This window comes from Peromyscus eremicus, chromosome 4, assembly GCF_949786415.1.
Source record: "Peromyscus eremicus chromosome 4, PerEre_H2_v1, whole genome shotgun sequence".
NCBI classification, from domain to species: domain Eukaryota; kingdom Metazoa; phylum Chordata; class Mammalia; order Rodentia; family Cricetidae; genus Peromyscus; species Peromyscus eremicus.
Window position 1 is genome coordinate 17,815,458 of NC_081419.1, and position 25,794 is coordinate 17,841,251.

Sequence of the window (25,794 nt, forward strand, 5' to 3'; positions counted from 1 at the left end):
GTACAACGTAAACAGCGCCCCACCACCCACAAGTCTCTTTTTTGTTGTTGAGAGTGGTGAGGATTCCAGACTTCAAACATCACTAAACATATGCTATACACCCAGGACTAACGTATAGGCCTAGGCCAAATTTGAATTTCTTAAAAATTTATTAAATTATGTTAATGGTATAAATTAATGGATTTGACTGTAATATTTTCCATATTTACATACAACATTCAGAGATCATGCCTGCCTACTCCCACCCCCCTCCCATCACTTCTTGCTTTCTAGGGATGATCCTTCTATTGAGATGTCATCTACCTTATTCAGCCTTCACAATGAGAATGCAGCAAACACAGGAAGTATCCTATGTTCTCTTCCAAATTTGAATTTTTTCTCTCCTCTTTATTTTTTCTTCTTTAAATATGAATGTTTACTATCTAGTTCCTTGAAATTTTTATTTAACACTTCTCAGGAAGAGCTGCATGCTTTAAAATTGCATTTTTTTTTTTTTTTTTTTTTTTTTTGTGGTAGCTTTGCGCCTTTCCTGGAACTCGCTTGGTAGCCCAGGCTGGCCTCGAACTCACAGAGATCCACCTGCCTCTGCCTCCCGAGTGCTGGGATTAAAGGCGTGCACCACCACCGCCCGGCTAAAATTGCATTTTAAATTATATAATTTTTGGTTTGTTTGTCCTAAGTTAATTGAACTTTTTTTCTTTTTGTTCCCTTCGAAACATCTCCAATTAGGTCTTTGTCACAAACTTCCCACCTGGGGATGCCAGCTCCTCAGAAACTGGCAAGAGTTGACTATTTGGTATCCTGCTGTGTTCTTATCATCTTAAAAAGCCTAAACTGGAATCATAACTTTATAGACAATAATGACTTAAAAATGCAATTTCAAATAGCAGTATAAGGACAACCTTTTTGTAAGATTTATTTATTAGGTATACAGTGTTCTGCATGCATGCATGCCTACCGGCAAGAAGAGGGCACCAGATCTTTATATTTGGTTGTGACCCACCATGTCAGCACTGGGAATAGAACTCAGGTTCTCTGGAAGAACAGCCAGTGCTCTTAACCTCTGAGCCGTCTCCCCAGCCATAAAAGGACAATTTTTAAGTACAAAAGTAAGAGGGGAGAGATCCTGATTATTTTCCTTAGATTAAAATTATTCAGAGGATAGATGCCTGAGACAGTTCTGTGCTTACTCCAGTGGACTTCAGGGATGCAACTCTCATGCGTAAGCTTGGTAGCAGAGAGATTAACCTATTGAGTCATCTTGCCAGCCCTGTTTCTTTCAAACCACTGAAACAGAAAATAATTGCATTATCTTCTCTTTTATTTTGGTTACTCTTTCTCTCTGAGAATACTTCATCCTATCAGTTTTTATTAACTACAGAGTTCACTTTCTCTCTTTTATAAGTTGTGGGTTTTTTTATGTTTTATGTTTTATGTTTGTTTGTTTGTTTTTTGTCTCTAATCTTCAATAGGCCCACAGTCACAAAAACTATAAGGACTATCTATGTAGATGTGCATGGCCTCCAATGATCAATGGAGTCTTTGGAATAGTGCAGGTTTCTCAATCTCGTGATTTTTATCCCAGTATTTATCTCAGGGATCTGTTCTACACCTGAAGGGTGCTTGCCAGTAGCCTAGTCCTTATCTCCTTCCTGACAGCAGTGATTTCATTATTCATATATCTGAGGATGTTTTAAATGTCCCCATGGACAAAGTCACCCAGCACTGATAATTTCTGGTGTGGAAGGAAGCTTCCCAATGGAGAAAGTAAAATAATTAGAAATCTAGCTTTGACTACAGGTGACCCCCATGTTTTTTACAAGTAATATTTTAGTCACATTATCTCCAAAGTATGGTTATCATGTCACTTGACACTACAGTGTAAACTGGTATAGAGTTATATGGTCTTGGATAATAGTTACTAAGCTAAATATTTAAGCACAATAGTTAAAATCACATGATTAAACCATATAAATATGTGATTAAAATAAACCTTTCTGCAGGACTTTTAAAACCTAGTTATCTTCATTTAAAGCTATATTTTAGAAATACATCAATAGATAAATATATCTTTAAAGCGGCTAAGCTGTGTTCAGTTTTCATCTGACCTATTCATGTTTGAAGTTGTGACTCCATATGTTCACATTTGAGTATAGGATCTTTGGGAGGTGAGGGGTGTGAGTGAAGGTCATCACAAAGGTACTCATGCCAAGATTAGAAGAATAACTGGGCATCTTGCTCTCCTAAGCAGAGAGAGTCCTCATCAGGAATCAGCTTGTAGCAACAGGGATTTGTTTTCAATGTTGGACACTGAACTCAGGGTGTTGTATTTGCTAGGCACATGCTGTACCACTTCAGTCCCAGCCCTTACACCTGCTTCTTGGACTTGAAGTTTCCAGTTGCCAGAATTCTGAGATAATACGTTTTTATCATTAAAGTCATTCTATCTGTGGTATCTCACTGCGGCTCCAGAACTGATGGTAACCTCACTTTCAGCAACTTTATGAACTAGCTTTATGGGTGTTCTATTGTATATTTGGTTATTCCTTTATAGTGGATATGTTTAAGGGGTTTTATTGCTTGTTTGTTTTTTTAAGAATTTATGTTATCACAAGTAGCACTGAAAAGTAAATTCTTTATATACTTCTCAGTGCACATGTGACTTGAGATAAGTGCACCTACTGAATAAATTCCTCAAGGAATGCATGCTTTAATGTGTCACTACTATGATTAAGACAGCTAAAGGCACTATCGGTTAACCGTGTAACCTTGAGCAATTAATTTAGGCTGACTAGCCTCAGCTGGGATCTCTAAAGGAAGCAATGCTAATGGTCCTTCTCCCAGGGGATTTTTGTGAGAACTGTGTACAGTAAGTTCTGTAAATTAGATATTAGAATGTTTTATTTATATAGACCATCAATTATATTTTAAAAAATGTGTATGAGTATTTTGCCTGTATGTGCACCATGTGCTCGGTCTTGGAAGAGCTCAGAAGGCACTAGATCCCCTAGAACTGAATGTATAGAAGGTTGTGAGCCATCATATGGGTGCTATGAACCGAACCTGAGTCGTCTGTGAGAATAACAAGTGATCTTAAATGTTTAGCCATCTCTGTTGCTGCTAGATCACTCATTCTTACTATTACAGCAGATAATGCTGTTGGATCTAGCTGTGAGACTACCTTGAACAATTTAAAGCACTTAATTTATGGAAGGTTTTATTTTGGAACATTTTGGCTTCTGTGTGGTTAGAGGATTCTTTACTAATTGTTGTTCCATTAAGCTGTTCAGTTCATTTGAGAACAGACACTATACAATATATTCCTTCCTTATTGCATATATAAAATGTATATGCAATATATATACAGATAACATATCAGAGATGATTATATATATTGTTTCAGATTTTAATGCTTATTTGAATAAATATCAACATTTATGGTTGTAGTCACTCTAAATAAACATTTATCTGCTTTTAAAACATAATTATGATCATAGTGGCAGATGTTTCTTTTATCTAGATTGCCATTATTTTACTTATACTTATTACTATCTATTGAAATTTTAACTTTATGAGTTTTAACCAAGTGAGTTCCGGGAAAAGGCGCAAAGCTACACAGAAAAACCCTGTCTCAAAAAAAACAAACAAAAAAAATTTAAACTTTCAGGAATGAATTTGTATTTTCTTATATTCATCCTAACATTAACAAAAATTATTTACCATTTCAAACCCACAGGTCTGTCTTTTCAGATATTTCATTATTTCTTTGTAAGGGTGTTTTTCTTTTTAAATTCTAGGCAGTGTACATAGGATAGGAAGTAATTATTACTTAGCTTTAACTTCTGGCCTATCAGTTCTTTATGTGAATAAAAGCATGCAACCATTTCTTTAAATCTACTTGTGCCCAAAGCAATTATACATTAATTTTTATCTGAACTCATTTTCTTCCTATTTTTTATTATATTGCAACTAGGGTATCACATTCTATAGGCCACTTTTTAATAAAGAAGATTATTGACCATAGTCCACCTTGTAAATTCAACCTTATTTTGAATAGTCCTCCAAGGTGCAATTTTCTTTCTTCTCCTTTTCCTCCTCCTCCTCCTCTTCTTCCTCCTCCTCCTCTTCTTCCTCTTCTTGTCCTTCTCCTTCTCCTCCTCTTCCTCTTTTTCTTCTTTTTCTTTTCCAAGTTGGATTGCTTATTTTGTTTTAGATTAAAAAATTCCTACAATATATTCGGAACAATATATTCACATGCCCTCCCCTCTTCCCTGTCCCACAGACTTGTCTCCAGACTGATCTTATAGAGACATTTTCTTAATTGAGGTTCCCTTCTCTTATATGATGTCACCTTGAGTCAAGTGGACATAAAACCAGCCAGCGTAGTAGCTATTTGAAGTTACTGCCTTGATTTCTCCACAATGCTAGACTGCAATCTGGAATTCTGATCTGCAGTAACCCTTCTCTATATTGCCTTTTTCAGAGTATTTAATCACAGCAACACAAAGGAAACTAAGCAACCCCAAACCTTCACTTGCACTTTTGTGCAGTGATCTGCATACTTCATTCTTGTCTTACCAGTGCCTCCTATCCCAGCTGCATTGTTAAGACAGTGATCTCTCCTTGTGCTCAAAATACTTATCCCTGGCTAAGTAGTCATCATAGGCCCTCTCACTATTTCCCAAGACCAGGTAGTGCTTTCCCAAGTTTTAAAAGATGAAATTTTAAAAATCAAACATAACAGGAAAGGTAATTTCAGCTCCATTTCTCAGAACAAAGTCACCAAGAAAAACAGCTGTAGTTTTCTAAGCACTACCAAATCCCCAAGGTTCTATAGAACAATGGGTATTTTGGAGTGTGAAGGGCTCAGATTACTGTCAGAAAATAAAAGTATAAAAACTTATCACAAGAATTTGAATATACGTATCTATATGAGTTTCTTAGTGATTTACTTATTTGAATTTTATGTGTATAACTGTTTTGCCCAAAAATATGGATATGCACCATGTGTGTGCCTGGTGTCTGTGAAGGACACAAGAGGGCATAAGATGCCCTGGAACTGGAGTTACAGATGGTTATAAGCCCCCAAGTGGGTGTTGGGAATCCAATCTAGATCATCTGGTAGTGGATTCTCAACAGCTGGTCCGTCTGTCCAGACCTTTTTATTTAATCTTATCTCTGTGATTTTACCACATAATAAATGTAACTGATTGATCCTTTGCCATCTATATTTAGAAAGAGATAGGTATGGATCAGAGAAGCAAGATGAATTAGTGGTAAAGCCCTTGCCCTACATGCCTGACAACCTGAGTTTGATTCCCAGAACACATGTGGGGGTGTGAGGAGAAATCCCATTCCATAAGCTGTTCTCTGACCACCACATTCAGCCCCTAGCAACATGCTCCCCAGCTCGCAGACACAGGAATAATAACATTTTAGAAAGAAGTCATCAGGAGCAAGAAAGAAAGCCTTTCCTAGAATTTGGTCATCCTGCACACAGATTTTAGATTTCTACCCTTCAGAAATATGAGGGGAAGAAAATTCTTTTCAAAATTCTTCTAGTCTGTAATTCTCCCCATATATATATAATATATAATGCACATATATTACTGTCACTGCATTATATAGATAGATAGATAGATAGATAGATAGATAGATAGATAGATAGATAGAGTGGGGATATATATACACATATATGGGGATATATATGTGTGTATATACACACATATATATATACATATATATACATGTGTGTATATACACACATATATATACACATATATACATATACATACACACACACACACACACATATATATATATATATATATATATATATATACATATAATGACTGTGTACTGTTATTGTCCTTGCCAACTTGACTGAGTGTAGAAGAACCCTGGAGGTTTAAGTCTGTTTCTGTGTGTATGTGTGTGCGAGAGAAGGCATTTCCAGGGTATTCACTTTATTTACAACAGAATATTAGATAAAATGCATATTTAGCTCAAAAGCGATGGTAGTAGGGCACACAAGTCAAATTCAAGTTCATACCCAATCTGTTATTATATAGACTAAAAACACTTAATCTAGCAAAACTTGACAAATTATTACCTGACACTTTATAATGGACTAAATCAAGATCCCTAGTGTTGAAATAGTTTGCTGATCCTTAAATCCATATGCCAGTGACTTCCTATATAAACTTATGGTCTTCTTTGGATCTGTGTAATATCTACAGTTCTGTCTGATGTCCCTGATCCCTCTACAGTTGCTCTTCCCTGTTCAACCCAAACAGTGTAAAATGCACAGTAGCTCTCATGATGCCGTTTTATGATTTACATCTTAATTTTCTGCAAATATCAATAAGCCTATTTCTGCCAATATGTTTTTTTCACTGATACATTTTTTCTTAATTTCACAAATTGATTTTTTTCGCTTTTTCTTTGGCATGAATACAATATAGGTATTTTACTCTCAAACTGCTTACATGAATAGAAGAAAGAAATAGTAAGTTAAATAAAATCATTAAGCAACCCACAAACCCTGATAACAGTCAGACTTTGAAACTAGTACTCTTCCTCACAAAGGGACTTAACATTGAGTATCAACTGTTTAAGGAGTTTAGGTCACTGTATTCTTCAGCCATCATTAGAGAGCACCATGTCAGATGTGTCCGAAGGCAAAATCAAACAAGCAAGAGGGCCTCACAACGGCAAAAGCTGGTAACCAATAAGTTGATACCGATTGCTGGCTATACATTCTTTCTAAGCACAAACTATCAGAAAATCGTGTACGAAGATGTTTAGCATACCACTATTTTATCAACCTCAAGTGTACATGTAATAGAAAATTGCATCTAAAACTGGCAATTAAAAAATAAGAATAATGGTGACTGATATTATTTACAGCTTCTGTTCTTACGTTTTAGGGCTTTGTGTTTGCCATTTCTGGTGATTAAGAACAGAATGTTGGCAAGATTGCCTTTAGAAATTGGTGAGAATTTGAAGTTCAATCATTAGCTAGACAGAACTTCAAAGGGGTTAACAATTTCTTCAAACAGTCACAGTAGACAAAATGTATATCACATCTGAGCAGGTGAACTCCCCAGTCACTGGAGAACAGAGGAAGCACAGCCCAGCCTGTATCTCAGGAATAGGATAGGGAAAATATATCTAAAGCTTTTGCAACCATCTGGAAAGAGTTATTTTAAAGTTGCAGTAGTCTTTGAAGCATGAAGCTGTAAAATGACTCAAGCAGTTCTGGTCAGTTCAAATGGCACTTGCTATTCTTCCTGTAGTGTCTCTTCATGTTTTCCTCAGATGACACCATCCTCAGGAAGCCCTCTGCAGTACTCACTGCAATTGTTATCTCTGCCATGAACTCTTCATCTCCTTGCTCTGTTCTCCACCCTCGACCCCTGCCAACTCTTAACAATCACATCATTTACTAGCTGTTTATCTTCTTTATTATCTACCTCCTACATTATTGGCCAAGCTTTATGAAGTCCGTGTTGCTCTCTCCACATACATCAGTGACTGGTATATAGAGTCAGCAATAATACAGAGCTGTTGTATGAGTGAAAGAAACATTGAATGGCTCTCAATAACCATGGCTGATAGAGGTAGGAGCTCTGAATACATCACTTATATTCTCCTGTAAGAGTTTATCTCAAAAACAGACAGAAGATGTCTATGTCAGCATATACCTCAGGTAAACTATAACATCTAGTCTAGGTTCAACTAACAACCCATGTTGGGTATTTTATGTCATTTGACTGTTAACTCTCACAACATAAATATCTGAATGGTATTTCCTAAAGATGAATGATCTCTGAAAATACTTTTAATTTGTGAGATCTTAAATAAATGTCTGTAGTATTCATCTTGAAAATTGAAATGTCTGACACAAAGGGTTAATATTTCTTATGATAAAAATACTTAGAGCGGAGAAGTGTGCTATCTTATAAGGGATACTTGTTCTCTTCCAAGCAAGTACAGATATTGGAGCTTAGGCTCAGTTCTGGTTTACTATAATTGAGGGAATATTTGGCTTTTTTATCTGACTGACACTCAGATAGATTTCATTAGGCATTGGAATCTGTTCATAAAGAAATAAATGCTCTGGACAGAGTAACACACAAATTAGTTAATCAATTTCTGTGTATCAAATTTCCCCAAAGATTAGCAACTTAACACAATAAATGCTTCTTATCTCTTATGATTTCTTAAGGCAGGGATGTGGGAACAACTGCATAGATAGTCCTCTTTGCCAGTTCTTGTTGAGGTTGCTTTAAGGCTGTTGGGTTGCAGAGTAGTCTACAGAGTTTCTAACCAGTCTAGAGCTCCTACTTTCAAAATGGACCACAGACATGGCTGTGGGTGAACATCTGTTTCTATCTGTGTGCTCTTCTCCACAGTGTTGGTTGGTTATTCTCATAAAGGTGGTCTGACTCTGCTGAAGTTACTGATCCGAGAGAGAGAGAGAGCAAGCAGGAAGCCTCAGACAGTTTATCCTAGTCTCAGAGTCATAAATCAGCACTTCGTCCCATTCTGTTTATTAAAAAGGAGTCATTAAAGTCAAGTCCACACTCAAAGAGAGAGAAATTAATCCATATTCATTGTGTGTGTGTGTACACGCACGTGTGCGCGCGTGTGTGCGTGCGTGTGTGGTGGTATTGTCTTCCCCAAAATATTGTGTACCTTAATAAACTTATCTGGGGTCAGAGAACAGAAAAGCCACAAGATACTTAGGCTAGAAAATGTTAGCAAACGCCTTTAATCCTAGCATTCCAGAGACAGAAATCCCTCTGGATCTCTGTGAGTTCAAGGCCGCATTGGAAACAGCCAGGCATGGTGACTCACGCCTTTAATCCCAGAAAGCAGCCTTTAATCCCAGGGAGTGGTAGTAGAAAGCAGAAAGGTTTATAAGGCGTGAGGACCAGAAACTAGCAGCATTTGGCCTGGTTAAGCATTTGCCTAGTTAAGCATTTGGCCTGGTTAAGCATTCAGGCTTCGAGCAGCAGTTCAGCTGAGAGCCATTGGGATGAGGACACAGAAGCTTCCAGTCTGAGGAAACAGGACCAGCCGAGAGGAACTGGCAAGGTGAGATAGCTGTGGCTTGTTCTGGTACTCTGACCTTCCAGCATTTACCCCAATAACTGGCCTCTGGGTTTGATTTTATTAATAAGAACTTTTAAGATTCATGCTACATGCATGCATGTGCATGCATGTGTGCTTGCTTATGTGTGTGCATATGGAGGCCAGATGTCAATCTCAAGTATCATTCCTCTGGAGCTGTTCACCACATGTTTTGAAACAGGGTCTCTTGCTCACCTGGGACCCACCAAACAGACTAGGTTGGCTGGACTCCCATGCTAGACAACCATTTGGCTCCCCCTCCCTAGCACTGGGATTCTAAACATATGGCACTGTGCCCGGGGTGTTACTTGAGTGTTGAGGACTGTTATTTGGTCCTCATTCTTACAAGACAAGCACTTGAGCAATGGCGCCTTCCTCCCAGTTCTAACCTCTAGCTTTTTGTCATTGTTGATATTTGTCACATTGGCTTGCAGACCCGTCAGATACTGGCTCTGTTCTCATCTGGACAGTACCAGATATTCAACATTTCCAATCTGCCTCCATTTTATTTGTGTACCTTACTCTAAAGCAAAAAGTGAGATACCCACTGGTTACAGTTTACAAGCTTTGAAAATTTTAAAAAAAATGGTGAAAACAGTGAGAAGATATGTTTTTGTCTCTGTTTGAGGCAAATCACTGTTACATTTCAGTTAAATGCAAACTTCTATATAGTCAGTCTGGGGAGCTAGTGTGTGTTTGTATATAAGTGTTGCTTGGCATCAAGCCAATTTCTTTGTTCTCAGGACGTGCAATTTCAGTGCCACTGTGAGGAAATTTCTGTTTAAACATTCTGAGGAATATAATCCCCTGGACCACACTGAGGACACTCTTTCAGTTGTTTGTTTTTTTTCTTATGGCTACAGCGTCGTCCTCCGCAGGCAGCAGTCCGTGCCATTGTTCTTTCTTCCTCAAAATGAAAGAGTGCAAACTCTGAGGAAGCCTGCCCAGAAGGTGAGACCAGAGCTTGCTGGGAAACTAGAAATCCCACCCACTTCTGTATAATTATGTTCTTTGTATTTTGATATGTGGGCTGCTGTAAGAAGTTAGTGTGCTGCTTTTAGTGAGTTAGTGGGTGTTGGTCAACTGATTTTAATCAAGCTACAGTGTCACGGAGGAGCAGATATACACAGCCATTCACTTGTTAAAAGATTCGCCAACTCCTGTTTGAAGTGGCTCTGCAATGCTGCTGCAGTTGAGACTCTTGATCTTCCAAACCTTTCTCTCACACTGTCAATGAACTTTTGTTCACTAACAACGTACTCAACCCCCTTTTCGGCAAAAGAGAGGACATACTGCATTTTTTGAGACTGCATCCACAATTTCAAGTTCTGTAAGTTTAGCATTGGTTTCCATTCCATTCCAAACAGGATCAGTAGTGTTAGCAGGGGAAGTGGAAGCTTCTCAAATATTTAATTCATCTATTCGGTTGTGGTTTTTAATACTATAATACATGTTATTATATGAAGTATATAGTATGAAGACACATAGTGGAGGAGTAAAAAGTCAATTTTGTTAAAGTGTCATGACATTTTTTTAAGTCCTTCTCATTTATTAGTTTCCTAAATATTGTTTGGTAATTTGGCTTGATTTTTTTTTAAAGTATGCAAGCATTAAGTTTTGAGCACGATGTGAAGGATTATTCTGACACTTTCAGATTTTCATATTTGCTTTTACTTGAGGTTTAACATATGTAAAAGTCATATAAAGAATATAATATTGTTGTTTAACAGTGCTGAGTCATGTAAGAAATCTCACAGATCCATCCTATAGAAGCCAGGTGGGTGTCACAACCTGCTATGTCAGCATGTGGAGCACAGATCTAGGAGGATATAGGGCCCAAAGTCATCTTCAATAATATAGTGAGCTGGAGGCCAATCTTGGCTGAAACTTTGTCTCACAAAATCAATCAAACAAAAAACATCCTAAAGAACAAATGTAAGTTTCAATCTTAAAATAAGCCATCGGACATAGTTTATGTGTGTGTGTGTGTGTGTGTGTGTGTGTGTGTGTGTGTGTGTGTGTAAACACAGAACAACATTAATCCTGAAATGCATGATGTAGTTATCTTAACAACCTGGATGTCATTCATTTATGTTTGCGTATGTATATATGTGGGTTGAGTACATCTGTGTGTATGTTTGTGTATACACATATGTTTATTACATGTCTGTGTATCTCTGTGTAGACAATGAGAACAGTGCCAACACTGAGCTATGTGACATAGTGTTCTTAACAACCTGGATGAGTTAAGAAATTCGTAGGTTAATCCAGCACAGGTCCTGGGCAATTCTGTCCTGGCGTTTCCAGAGAGGAATAGAACTTGAGGACTCTTACATAATGAACAGATTAATTCACTGATAAAAACCACAATCTGAATAGATTAGCCAGAGATAGTCGACTGTCCTCCTAGTTCAAGCAGGCTGATCCCAGGGGCCGGTCCTCAGCAGCTGTGTGTTACCCTGCTGCCGGACTGTTGCTGGTCCTCTGTGCCATCAATGTAGCTAGCCCCAATAAAGTGAACCATTGAAGCCAAAATAAAGCCTTAGTCTTTTAAGTTGTTTTTATTAGTCATCCTGTCAAGAGAACATTAAACGTGACTAATAGCACATATAAACGGTACAGGAAATTCCCAAATGCCAGGAAATAAAAAAAAAATCAGTCATTTTTCAAAAGGAGGTTCTTTACTTATAAGTATAAATGTCTTACCTGGAGAAAAATCTATCTTTGAAAATCTCAATTTCAAGAAATAATTGAGGGAAAAAACCTGCCAAAAAAAGTAAGATCCAGAACAGACACTACAGCAGAAGACAGCCACTGAAACCTGGTGGGTAATATTGTATTGGCAGCTGGCAAAGCTTGTTGGGAGCACAGAGGTCCTTATACCCACAAATGACTAAAGAAACTTAATGTTAAGCACACAGCGACCTCTTCTCAATGGAGGAGATAAAAATACCTGTTTTCATGCCCAGAAGGCTAGGAATAGATTTTGTTGATGATCTCATAACCTTTGTGCTATCTGTGGACATAGACCCAGCCCACTTCGTTACAAAGGCCAATCTCACCCAAATTCTCTAGAATGATTGTCCCAGACCGTTTCTTCTCTAGCTCTTTACCCATCTTTACGGGAGATGTCATCTGTACCTTGTAGCCTGCTGAGCTCTCTGCTGTCTCGGTTGGAGACAACTAAACTCTTGGCCTTTTAGCTACAGAACCCACACTCATGGTCACGTGTACTTTGTAAAGGACTTTCTATGAAGTCACACCTTAAGCTTTATTGTGCACCTGGAATTGGACTGATTGTTACCTGGAAACCTTTTCTCAAATTGTACTGTGTTTTAAAGATGCTGACAATGAACTGCCTGGCATTAGATTCCCCAAAGTCTGATCCAGGTTAATGAAGTAAATCTGAACTGGGGTTTCATTCTCATCTCTTTGAGAATTCATTTCCCTTCCTGGATATCAGTAGAGTCCCCCTCAAAATCCCAGCATATAAAACTAGAGTATGGCTGGGCGGTGGTGGCGCACGCCTTTAATCCCAGCACTCGGGAGGCAGAGGCAGGTGGATCTCTGTGAGTTTGAGGCCAGCCTGGGCTACCAAGTGAGTCCCAGGAAAGGTGCAAAGCTACACAGAGAAACCTTGTCTCGAAAAAACAAAAAAAAAAAAAACAAAAAAAAAAAAACCTAGAGTATGCTGAGATCTTAATTTGACATTTATGCAGAAATCAGCACTATAAAATGGACATTTGCTTACATTTCCCATAGTTTTGGTAATATGTGCATATATATATATGTAATATATATATATATATATATTACATATATATATATATGCTACAGTATTCAATGACAGGTGAAAACCATCTCCTTTTAGCCCTCTTCACAAGAAAGTGAGACACTGCTCTGTCTTAAATAATTTCTAAATGTAAAACTTCATCATTTTCATTCATTTCATTTTTCATTTGAGAGAAATTCTCATTATAGCACAACCTAGTCTCATACTCACTAGGTAGGTAGCACATGCTAGTCTCAAACTTACTGTATAGCCCAGGCTAGCCTGGAAGTCAGCCTTCCTTAGCCTTCTATGTGTTGAGGGATAAACATGTGCTATCATATCTGGCTTTTATTCATGCAGTTTTCATGATTGGAAATACAGGTAATAAGACAAAGTGGTTGCCTAGAAAATAAATTTTAAAGTATTTACCCATCATTAAATAGTATATAATCATGTGCTCATGTGCTCATAAACAAAGCAAAACAACAACAAAACACCATTACATTAGATTTATGAACAAATGAAAGGGCTGAAATACTATGGGGAGTAGAATTTCTATAGTTTCAAGGCCCCATTTGCTAATTATACAAACCTTAAAAAACATATTCAGGTTGAATTTCTTTAAATGGTATAAGGTTTTCTTATGTTCTTTTACATATCCTGATGTTTGGAACTATAAACAAGGATCTTGTTTCTCATTTCTTGTAACATAATACAGCAATTGATAAGCTACATGGGGCATTTGGTCTTGCAGGTTGACCACATGGGTCAAAACAAAAACAAAACATCCACAAAACAAAAACCCCTCAGCAAACAACGCTTCTGTATGGGGACCACCTCTTACAGCTTACAATTTACATGAAACTCAGTTTAAAAGGAAAACTTAGCTCTCAACACATAGTTTATAACAGCAATACAACAGAGTTGACTATTGTTTGTAGAAAACATACATTCCCCTAACTTTCTAATTCCTCCATAATACTGAACAAAAGGGATGGAAATGAGACTTGGTCATTAGAATCTGCCTATAAGATGTAACACTTCAGGGTAGAGAGAGTGATTTCAATCATTGGTCAGATGACCTTAATGTGGTTTCCATGTCCAGGCTACAAAAACAGATGAGCTAAATTCAACTGCACAGGGAAACATGCAAGCTTTTTTTACCTTAGTGCTGCAACAGAGACCAGGAAAAAATCATACAGTAGTATAATCCACACAACACTGAGGATTGATAACTAAGTGAAGTTAATTTTAATGCCAGCACTGAGTGTATAATCTGGATAATTGTAAAAGTGTGTTTTCTAAAGTTAAAAAATGAGAAAAAACCCACAGAGATGTTCAGCTTGAATGTGTCTTTGTTGCTAATGAAACGGTAACTTTGCTAGACTTTTAATAGGTCATAATTAATCAACTCCTAATCAATAAGATTCAGCCTCACCACAGAATCACTGCACTTACCCATGATGGTTAAGGCTGTAGCTTTTTTTAATTCTTCTTTCATTGACTCTATTACTTCTAAATTACCACCATCCAGGTTGCATCGGTTTATGGTTCTATTTCCGGAACTGATCCAATAAAGCTTATTCTCCACATAGTCTATCGATAGACCTGTAATTAAATTAAACAACTTAAACATAATAACAGTCAGTCAAATTGCAATATTCACTTACCATCTCCTGATTGTAGGGGAAAGTAGGTTGAAAGTTCACATTTTGGTCTTGGAAAATAAGACCTGGCTAATAGGAAGCTAGATATATGGTGTCTTCACTAACTGAGGGGCATTAGAGTTCCACAGGCAACTTCCCAGTAGCTACCGATGAAAATAATCATGACATTGAAAGGAATGTCACCTCCATTTTACAGATAAGGAAACCGATACCCAGGAAGCTAAGAAACCTGTGTTCTCAGCACAGACATCTGCAATTACTGGCATGTTCCTCACAGTCACGGTTCACACTGAAACAATGTCTCTGTGCATCCGTGTTGGCCACTGAGCCCATCATGATGCAGCTTGTGGACAGATGTTCAGATGTCCCACCAGGCCACTGTAGTCCCATGGCCCACTTATAAAATAATCACTCAGAAGCTTATATTAATTATAACTGCTTGGCCACTAGCTCAGGCTTATTACTCATCTGCTTGCACCACCTATACTTCCTGTCTGGCTACTGGCCAATTAGCATTTTATGTATCAACCAATCAGAGCAACACATATTCACAGCTTACAGAACAACATCCCACAGTAGGTTAACCTTAGACAGAATAAACACACAGGCAAAGAGTTACAATTTTCACAGAGAAAAATCAACAGCAAAATGTACAATGCTCATGAAAAGGAATACACAAAGTATTTCATTAGTTTTGTGACACATAGATAATGAAAAGCTTCCCATGTTATTTGTGTGAGAAATAAATGAAAGTATTCCATTGGCTGGTTATAAAAAAGGAACATCCTTTTAGGTCTAAAACTCCAGATTGAACTTGCTTTTCACATTGCATTTGCTGATCTAACACTAGGGCAGAAAACAAAACAATTCAAACTGAGACAAGAACAAGGCTTTGTGACTCAGAGGAACCCATAGTGAATGGTTAGGACATGCCTACTCAGCACGGAGCTGGATGCCAGTTAAGGAGAGGCCCAAGCTCATCAGCTGGCTTAGTTACATCTTTTTGCTAGGGATCACTTTATACATAATTCTTAACCTGACTTTGAGACCTGACAGGAAAATGTATGTTGTGTATTTTAATGGTATCTAGTGTGAAGGAATACGACTTAACATCAATTTATAACAATCGCTGGAAAGGCAGTTAATCAAAAGAAGATGCTGTAAAAAAATGACACCTACATCTTGCTTTGGCCATAGCTCTCATTCCCTCTGGAGAGAGACAAAAATGTGACAAGGTTTATTTTTAAGACTTCAAGAAATAATCTTTGTTATAAAAATAATATTTCAATTTTTTCTCACTTAAAAGTGTTTTGCCAATTGTCATATCCTTTGCCATTCTCAACGTGTAGTCACAGAGACACAATGATGGCATTGAATAGTCATGAGTTCTGTTACTGAAAAAAACCTCTACCTTATGTGATACTACAATGTTTGCATCCCTGCCCTCTCCCCCTTCCTGATATAGATATGATAGGATGAAAGAGTAGATTAATGAACCTACTTTTAAAGAACAACAACTTGTTTGAAATGTTTTACATTGCTATGGATTTTAGTTTATTGATACAATTTTAAAGTTAATTTTGTTATATTGTATATATATATATATATTTCTATTCTTGTTTGAAGTATTATGTTTATGTAACTCATTTAAATTGTAATGGATAATTTAAACATATAGATTAATAATTAGTCTTCTATGATAGTCAAACTTATAGTCTTGTTACGTTTTCTACATATACATAGATATAATTCAATTAGGTAGGTAATCTTCAAACACTCCAAAGACTTAGAGAATATGGCATTTAAAATGTTTTAAAAATTTAGACGTTCTTGACAGTGAGACATGTCTGCTCTTGGCAGCACCAATTTACTTCAGAAAGGAGGATGGGCATTGAAGACACTCTATATGGAGTTTATCTTCTTCTTGGCAAAAATAGCCATTTGGGCAAGAAACTGTTCTTGCCTGGACTTTTTGATCGACTGGACATGCAGGACCAATAGGAAGGTGACCACTGGACTTTGCTTGGCAAAATGGTCCTTCAGGTTCCTGCTTCACAGAGGAAACTGCTAGACAATTTACAGGACACAGAGAAGTGACTGAGAGACTCTAGGCCTGTGAGCTGAAGACAGATGCCCCAACTTTACAAAGGAACATTAGATGACTGTCCAGCTGGTCTGTCTACTCTCCCAAAACTCACGAAAGTTGCTTACATCCTTCTCTCATTTCTCAGGGAATATTATATCCTTCTGAGGTCTTTGATGTAGTTGAAGACTAGATAGTTATAATTTTGTTAATCATGATAAAAGATAAGTTAGATATGAAAACTTAGACTCACAAATATGGGATAGATAGGATATCTTCTTTAATTTTGCCAAATACAAATAGTCTAACTATTATAAATAGACTAGATATTGTAACTGTAATTCTTGCTTGATAAATGTTGTTATATGTAATTTTATTATGTTAAAGTTAAAACCTTCCCTTTTGAAAAAAAAATAAGAAAAGGGGAAGTACTGAGGATGCTGTGAATGTGTTGCTTTGATTGATTGATAAATAAAACACTGATTGGCCAGTAGCCAGACAGGAAGTATAGTGTAGGCAGGATAAGGAGAGAGGAGAATTCTGGGAGATGGAAGGCTGAGTCAGGAGATGCTGCCAGCCGCCTCCATGACAGATACTGGTAAGTCACGAGCCATGTGACAAGGCATACATTTATAGAAATGGGTTAATTTAAGATATAAGAACTAGATAGCAAGAAGCCTGAACCATGGCCATACAGCTTACAACTAATATAAGTCTCTGTGTGTTTGCTTGGGTCTGAGTAGCTGTGGGACTGGTAGGTGAAAGAGATTTGTCCTGATCATGGGCCAGGCAGGACCAGGAAAACTTCAGCTACACCTTCCCCTTAGGAGAGTTTAAATTTCTAACTGGCAATTTCTTATAAATCCTCATAAAAGCCCATGCATAAGCTTTAATAAATGTTTGTTTCAAGACATTCATCAGTAGATGAAAAAATTTTAAAAATTACACATTGGTACAACCAGAAAGTGGATTGTTTTTCAGTGCAAAAAGAAAGGAGTGGATAAGCTATGGAAAAACATGGAAGACATTTAAGGTCATACTTCTAAGTGAACGAAGGAAATATGAAAAGTCACTGCACTGTGTGAGTACAGATATGTGACATTCTGGAACTGGTAAGACATTTAGTACATTAACAGTTTCCAAGGCAAAGGGGGAGATAAGGATGAACAAGTGGGGTATGGAGGATTCTACATATTAATGTGAATGCACATAATAATACACTTTCTAATGCTCATCAATGTACAATACCAACAGCAAATGCTGCTGGAACACAGGGCCTTGGTGAAGTGTGGCTTACTGCTGCATATTAAATATTTTAATAAATGCACTGTTCTGTGGCAGGATATTGATGGGGAGTAAACCTGGGCAGGGGAAGGTAGCAGAGGGTAAATGTGAACTCCATTATGTCTGCCCAAATTTGCTGCTATATAAAACAACCTATCTTTAAATTCATTATAGAACTTTTACCGTGAAGTCATTCCTATTTAACTTAATTATAAAACTTTAAATACACCTCCTGTGATTTATTTATTGATTGGAAGTATTTGAGTTTAAAAATCCATTATACAAGTTACTGTGTTCTCTCAATGCTGTGACCAAAATACCTGAGAGTATAACTAACTTAAAGGGAGTAACTATGTATATTATCTCGTATCCTTAGAGGTTTCAGTCTTTCACCCATGACAGTATTGATGTTAGCCTGATAATGAGGCAGAATGCACAGTCATAGGAGCTGTGACAGAGACTACCCACCTCCTCTCAGAGGTGGACAGGAAACTGAGAGGGAGGATGCCTCTGCTAAATGATATTTTCTTTCTTTATTCCACCTGGCCCCTTCCTTCTCCAGCCTAAGAATGATATTCTTACCCTTTTCTCAAGTCTTCTTCAGCTACACATATAGTGAATCTTCTAAGTGAATGTCTACACACACACACACACACCTAAAAGTGTGTATTCTAGAAGTGTGCATTACTAATTTCTTCAGAAATTCTTAGTCAAGTTGACAATCAAGAATAACCATCACATACATGTTTTTTAAAGTATTTGATGCTAATGTCTAATTTAAGATTACATCTAAGAAATATTTTATGTAAATTTTCATTTATTTTTTAATTTGAAAGATGTCTTTGAAACATATGGTCAATTTGTTTTTATGAGTTTGCCAAAGGGCATATAGGTCTTCACAAATGAAGCAACATAAGCTTGTCAAAAGTATGATTCTCCTTTAATGAATATAAGATAATATATTTGTTTATTTCACTCTTCAAATGCATAAACATTTATATATATACACGATAAATTATTTCAGGTGAAATTGTGGCTGAATTTAAAAAATCACATTTAAATACTCTAGCACCATATGTGTGCACCCCTCCATACACCTACGTTTCTGTTACTAAACATATTAATTATCACGCAAATGATGCAAATGGTATGTTATCCCTCTAAAATTTTACATTTCAGTTTTCTTATTAAGGGTGCCATGAAATTAACGTTTCCTGTTTCTGCAAAATTCATAGTAAAATCCTAGTCCCTAGTGTGTGAGTTCTGGAAATGAGGTTTGGGGAAGGTAATTAAATCATGAGAGTGGAGTCCCTATACATCAAGAAGCCTACTATATACAGACTGGTGATGTGGCCACAAAAAGGAAATCAATCCTCTGGGAATGAATGTTGTTTAAGCTACCCACCTTATAGTAATTAATTATAGTATACTAAATTGATCAAGACATTCTTATTCTTCACATTTCTTTTAGAAATTACTTTGCTTGTCATGGGTGTGTATGTATGTGTCTGAGCATGTGTGTGTATGTGTATATGGGTATGCATGTATGTGTGTGTGTGTGTGTGTGTGTGTTCATGTATCTGTGTGTTTGTGTGCATGTGTGTATTATTCATTTTAGGGCTATTATTTTCTATGTTATTTTCACTATGAGAAAACTTACATATTTATTCTACTTAATTTTTATATTTAATTTTTATTTAATCATGAATAACATGTTCTGTTATGTCCAATTTTATAGATTCATTTTCATAGACAGAGCTTTCTTCGTACCTGGAAGTCTTTAAGATGAGAGCTTTGTGCTTTTTTCCATCTGTTCACATATGTCCATCTTTAAATGTCACTGCTTGTACTTCACCCCATCCCCAGTTTCCAGCATTCTCTATTCAGAAATGCATGTTTGCTTTTTGTAGGATTTTATCCCCAGACATTGTTATATTTTTATTACTTCTAATTAGAAAACATGTCATCTTCCTTGACCTGCCATGACCTTGTTTTTCCATTTTTTTTTTTTTAATACTTAATTTCAGAGAGGTCACTAGCCCAGGCAGCAGCTAGCAAGTGCTGTAAACAAGAGTGTGTGTGTGTGTGTGTGTGTAAAACTACACACATATGTAGATACCAGTTTTCCTTTCAAAATTATGCAGATTGCCTTTCTAGTTTCTGGCTTCAAGTAGTGAGCCTGGCCTCAGTCCCCAGCTCCACATGGGATAGCTTTATAAGAGCTGAGAATATGTCCTCTTCTACTAGTTTGCATGTGTAACCTGGTCAAGCATCCAGCTTGAGCCAGCTCAGTATTTGACATTCTAGATTACTGCTGACATGTTTCATCTTTTAATAAGTCAGTATTTACCCATCTCTGACTTCTTTGCCCTTTTAGCAGCAAACAAGTATTGCTGGTTGTGGTAATCTGAATGTAATTAGCCCCCATAAACTCATTGGGAGTGGTATTTTAGGAGGTGTGACCTTGTTGGAGTAGGTATGGTCTTATTGGAGGAAGTGTGTCACTCTAGAGGCAGGCTTTGAGGTCTCATATATGCTCAAGCCACACCCATTGAGACAGATCACTTTCTTTTGCCTGTGAGTCAAGATTAAGAACTCTCAGTTACCTCTGCAGTATCATGTCCACTTGCCCTTTGCCATGTGCCACCATGATGACAATGGACTGAACCTCTGAACTATAAGCCACTCCATTAAATGTCTTCCTTCCTAAGTGTTGCTGTGATCATAGTGTCTCCTCACAGCAATAGAAACCTTAACTGAGACACATCATTTTTTTTCCTCTAATGTGATAAAGAATAACAAAAATTCACTATATGACTGCACTGTAATTATCTAGTAGTTCCCCTACTGATAGGAAATCCAGTGCTTCCATATTTTTACCTTGGAAAACAAATAAACTGTACTGAATGTCTTTGTACATGGTACACATCATTTTAATTTTTTTTTTATGTAACCTCCTCAAAACCAGAAGGCAGAGTCAATTTCACATTCTTTTCCCACCTGGGGAGCATTTTTTATCCACAATCTTGACATCACTTTGGGATTTAAATCTTGTTTCCAACCTGAAGAATGGCTTTTCCACATGATGAACATTTGGATTTCCCCCTCCCCACCCAATTTGATATTTATAGAATTAGTGCTATTAACAGGTCCTGGTTTGAGAGACCTGAGGTGACAGGACACTGGTCCTCTGAGATAAGATGCTCTGAAATATTGACAGTTGCATTATATTTTAGTTCAGTTTTTCCTCTCACTTTGTTCTTAGAACTAAAAGCTCTGAGTGGATATAGATTTAAAAACTAATTGGTGGCAGTTTATGCAGACAGAGCCCATTATAATCAACAAATATAAATTTATTACCTTAGAAATTTTAAATGTTCTGATATTTCAGACATTTTTAAAAATAACAATGAACTCTGAAGTGAACAATTTGAAAAGTTCACTGAGGTCTTTTAATTTGTAAAACCAATAATTTAAGTAAATAAATAGAAAATTCAAAAGAACAATAATTGTACGCATACTTTAAATCAGTGTGTGTGTGTGTGTGTGTGTGTGTGCGTAATTCATTTTAGTGTTACTAATGTTCATAAAGGTCTATATAGTCAATATTAATGTGGAGTTGTGCCTTATGAATTCCAAATCTTAATACACTTTGTTCTGTTGCATCTAAGGGACAGATTATGTTTTAGGCACAGGGTGGGTAAATTATCACCTCCTTCACTGCTTTCTCAAAAGGAGGCATCATTCTGCTTCATAACCCTGCCTTTACACATTAAATTTTGATGCTCTTGGACAAACTGGCTATAAACATATTAAAGATATAATCCAAATCTCATAATAGAGGCACTACAAATGCAGTGTTTTGATAATTGCCCGCCATCTTCCTTATATTTGAGTTTTTAATTAAATTATAACCATAGGAAGCTGTTTGTACATGCTAATTGCAGACTTCACTGACTGCTGCACTGGAGCATCAGACACAGTACAATGAAACTTTTGATTCAGTTTTCCTAGTTGCTTCATTTATTATTTATATTTTTATGTCTATTTTCTGTTTATGTAACTTAAAACCATTTTTACTGACTTTATAGCTAAAAATTTACACTGCTATTTAGCTCTTTTTAAATAAATTGTAGTGTGTGTGTTTGTGTGTGTGTGTGTGTGTGTGTATATAAGTCAAATAACCTTAGATGTCATTTCTCAGCCCAAATCCATCTTTTAAAGAAGGCATTGTCTCTCACTGACTTGTAACTCACCATGTAAGCAAGGCAAGGCAGGTACCTGCCCATCTCTATCTCCTCAGTACTGGATTGCAATTGTGTGCCATCACGTTTATAATTTTTTCCTTGGGTTCCCAGACTCTAAGTCAGGTCTTCATACTTGCAAGGCCAGCACTGGTCTGGATGATGCTCTTTCACAAATTATTCACAATTTTTAAAATAGATGCACAAGAATTACATGTATTTAGGGAATATAGCACTCTATTTTAATACATGTATACAATTCTTAATGTGCAGATTATACTAAGTGGCATATTCAATACTACAAACCTAATAATTATTTTGAGTTGGGGAAATTTAACATTCTCTCTATCAGCTACTTGGAAGCGCACAGTTGGTTGTATTAGTTAATGTACTGATCTATAGAATCTTAGACCTCATAGCCAACTTCACTGTTAAAGCCATTGGCCACACTTTGCTCAGCTATTCCTCCTTTTCTGAGCTGCTATTACTATTATTTATGATGCTCACCTTTATCATTCTTTATGGAGAAATAACAGCTTAACTTATGAGTCACATCTAAGTTTTCTAAATTTAAATAGCACACTCAACTAATTTAAACTTTGGTTTACTCCACATCAGTTTATGTCTAGCTTTCACACATTTTCCAGTGTCTAATTCCTATGCATATGAAAGACTACTATGACCATATGTCAGCCATGAGATTGCTTTGAATTATGTTAATTGATCTGAGTCTAGAAATTGGCTCTTTAGCACCAGAATTAGTTTGTTGAATAAAAGTTGTTTAAGAAGACCTTCATTCATATATTCGATAAAAAGTCATCTGTAAATTTTTTAATACTCCAAAAATAATTTCTGAGCCTAAAAATCTATTTTTTCTAACTAATATTCATCAAATCAGTTTTTTTTAACATGTAACAGTTAAAGGGTCACAAAATTATGAAAAATATTGTTGGATCTCAATCCTTGGGTTTTGTCTCTATTGCAAATCCTGTGTATATACCCAAACTCATCAGCTAGCCTGAGTATAATCTGCCAGGACCACGTCCAAACTACAGGCTTTGTTTGGGCCACATATCCTTTGTGCAGGCTGGACCTATAAAATCTTAACAATATGGCCGCCTAAACAAAACCAGTATAATGCCAACACCACTTGATATTCCAATGCGGATGGAGGAAATTTCACACTGCCCCTTCCCTAGATGAAGAGCTACAGGTAATTAATGAGTGCTAAGAATGGGAGATTCAGGACCAAAGTCCCTAATTGATTATCCTGTACCAAATGCTCAGCCCTAAAATTATATATATGTGAGTAACAATGTATAGACCCAGCAGGTTGTATTTATATAGGTTATACACATTAAGAGACACAATTAACAATGGTAATAATTAAAGAATAAAGAGGTCATTAATTTGAAATGGTTGGAGTTGAAGATCATAAGACAGATTGGAAAGAGGGGATTATATAAATCCAGTACTCATATAAAAAATTCTAAAAAAAAAAATAAAAAATAATATATAAAGAAATATTGTTTGGAGAGTTACTAGCTGGGAATCATGGCATCTTCAACACGAATAGGCCATAGGAGAATCTATTTTTATACAACTGTGATAAAGCAAATATTTCTTTTGATTTCAGTGTTTCAGTGTGATAAATGTGGCATGCCTGGGGAAGAAACACAAGGCTCATTGTCTTCAAAAGGCCATCAGCCACAACCTTCCCATTCTGTACGCAGACAGCTGTTCTACTCCCTTTCTTGCTTGGAATACAGAAAAAAAGAGGAAAGCTGAAAGTTCATGGTTAAGCCACCCACAAGCAATAGAGAGAAATTCTACGGTGACTCAAGAATATATTGTGAAACCCACAGGAAATGATATTATGAAACCTATCGGAAATTCTTTCAATGGTTGATTTCACAGCTAAATAAAATATAATGCATTCATTCTTTCCTTAACTTTATCTCACCATCTGGCATGGAAAGAGAAATAAGTCAGTGGGATCTCAAGAGGAACTCTCTGTAAGTAAGAAAAACTGGAAATGTCATAAAGACACCTTTATGGAAAATAACAGTATAGCCAATGACTCTTAAAATAATCAGATTCAAATGGCAAACACTTAGCAGGAGCCAAGCGATGGCAATGAAATCTAGGAAAGTAGATGTAAATTAACATGTGTTTCCCACTCTCCCAACTGGCATTTGGGGAGGATTTTATCTACAGAATTACTGAGTGTGGGCTAGCACATGCCTCTTTGACCCTGAGATTCAATTACAGATTCTGAACACAAATACACTGATGTCAGGTTTTAATTCTGCTATTCAGTCTCCGTAATTCTTAGCAAGTTAAATACTTCTGTTTCCTCCATGAGTTCATAAAGAAAACATTGATAGGATGGGGTCTGACCCATAATGCTTCTGGCAGATACCTTACTAGTATTACACAGATAATGTGAGCTTATCTACCAAAGACGAAGAATGCTTTTCAGAGATGAGCTACAGATGGAGCCTGCGCTGACGGGTTCTGCTCCCTGGGTGTTCACGGTGCTCACCTGGACTCCTGCAGGAAAACTTGGTTTTGTGGTCACACAGTCGGACGGTCCCGTTACAGCCCTTTTCGTCACTGCCATCTTCACAATCTTTTTCTCCATCACAGCGCCACAGATCCGGGATGCAGTTTCCATCAGGGCGGCACTGAAATTCATTCCCAGCGCAGCCAGCCGGAGAGTGAACGTCTTAATTTTAAATGAGGAAGGAGAAAATGGGGCAAGATAGGAGAGAAATTGTGATTTTACTGTCATTTTGTAAATAATAATCTCTTTGGGTAACATTATTATACTAGAGAAATTATATATTTTACTGTAACAGCTATGAAATGCTCAAGCATTTCAAATCTACTTTACAAACATTAGTAATTAAAAGAAGAAATATTTGCTGTCTCTGGCAGATTTCCTAAAGGTTTAGCTAAATGAGTAAAGAGATTGTGTGGATGTCTGACTGTTGTCTTAATTAGTACCTTCAGATACTGTCTTTGAAGCACTTTCTCCAAGTCATGTAAACAAAATCTTCTATTGAGATTTTGCTTGATTTTTGACATTCCTGGAGTAACTTCTTTCAAATTACCAAGAAAAAAAAAAAAAAAACAACCAATGAAATAATAAGCACTTTGTGACTAAGAAAACCTTTAGAAAATAGTAACCGAGAATTTGAAAGCAAAGAAACATACACAATAAGGAAAACAGCTCCAAGATGCAAGATTTCATTTCTACAATCACAACAGAAAATTTTAGGGGTGAATTTAATAACATAGTATGTGTTCAAATTCTGTTACTGAAAGTAGTGCATATAACACCCAGATACACTACTGTCCAGCCTGTTGATAAAATGTAAATTAAGTATCACGAAGAATAAGGGAATATAAACACCAGGGCATAGACATATCTTACACTATAACAACTGAACAATGCAAGTATAATCAATTTTTTAAAGTTTCAAAATAGTTAATATCATGAGTATATTAACCAATATTCCCCAGCACTGTTCTAAAATAAATATATTCACATGTATTTGCGACTGAAGTTTTAATGTAATGAATTAATTGCATATCTGCAAA

At 36.6% G+C, this 25,794-nt stretch overlaps 1 protein-coding gene and 1 long non-coding RNA gene across 2 annotated transcripts in view; both read right to left on the bottom strand.

The window, feature by feature from the left end:
- The window catches only part of LOC131909095 (uncharacterized), a 198,878-nt gene extending 184,345 nt beyond the window's left edge, over positions 1-14,533 (bottom strand). Inside the window, exon 1 of the long non-coding RNA XR_009378744.1 lies at positions 14,369-14,533. This is a non-coding gene — a long non-coding RNA (uncharacterized LOC131909095). The remainder of the gene's footprint in view (positions 1-14,368) is intronic.
- LOC131907708 (low-density lipoprotein receptor-related protein 1B-like) overlaps positions 1-25,794 on the bottom strand; it is a 439,135-nt gene that overhangs the window by 300,271 nt on the left and 113,070 nt on the right. The window lies entirely within an intron of this gene.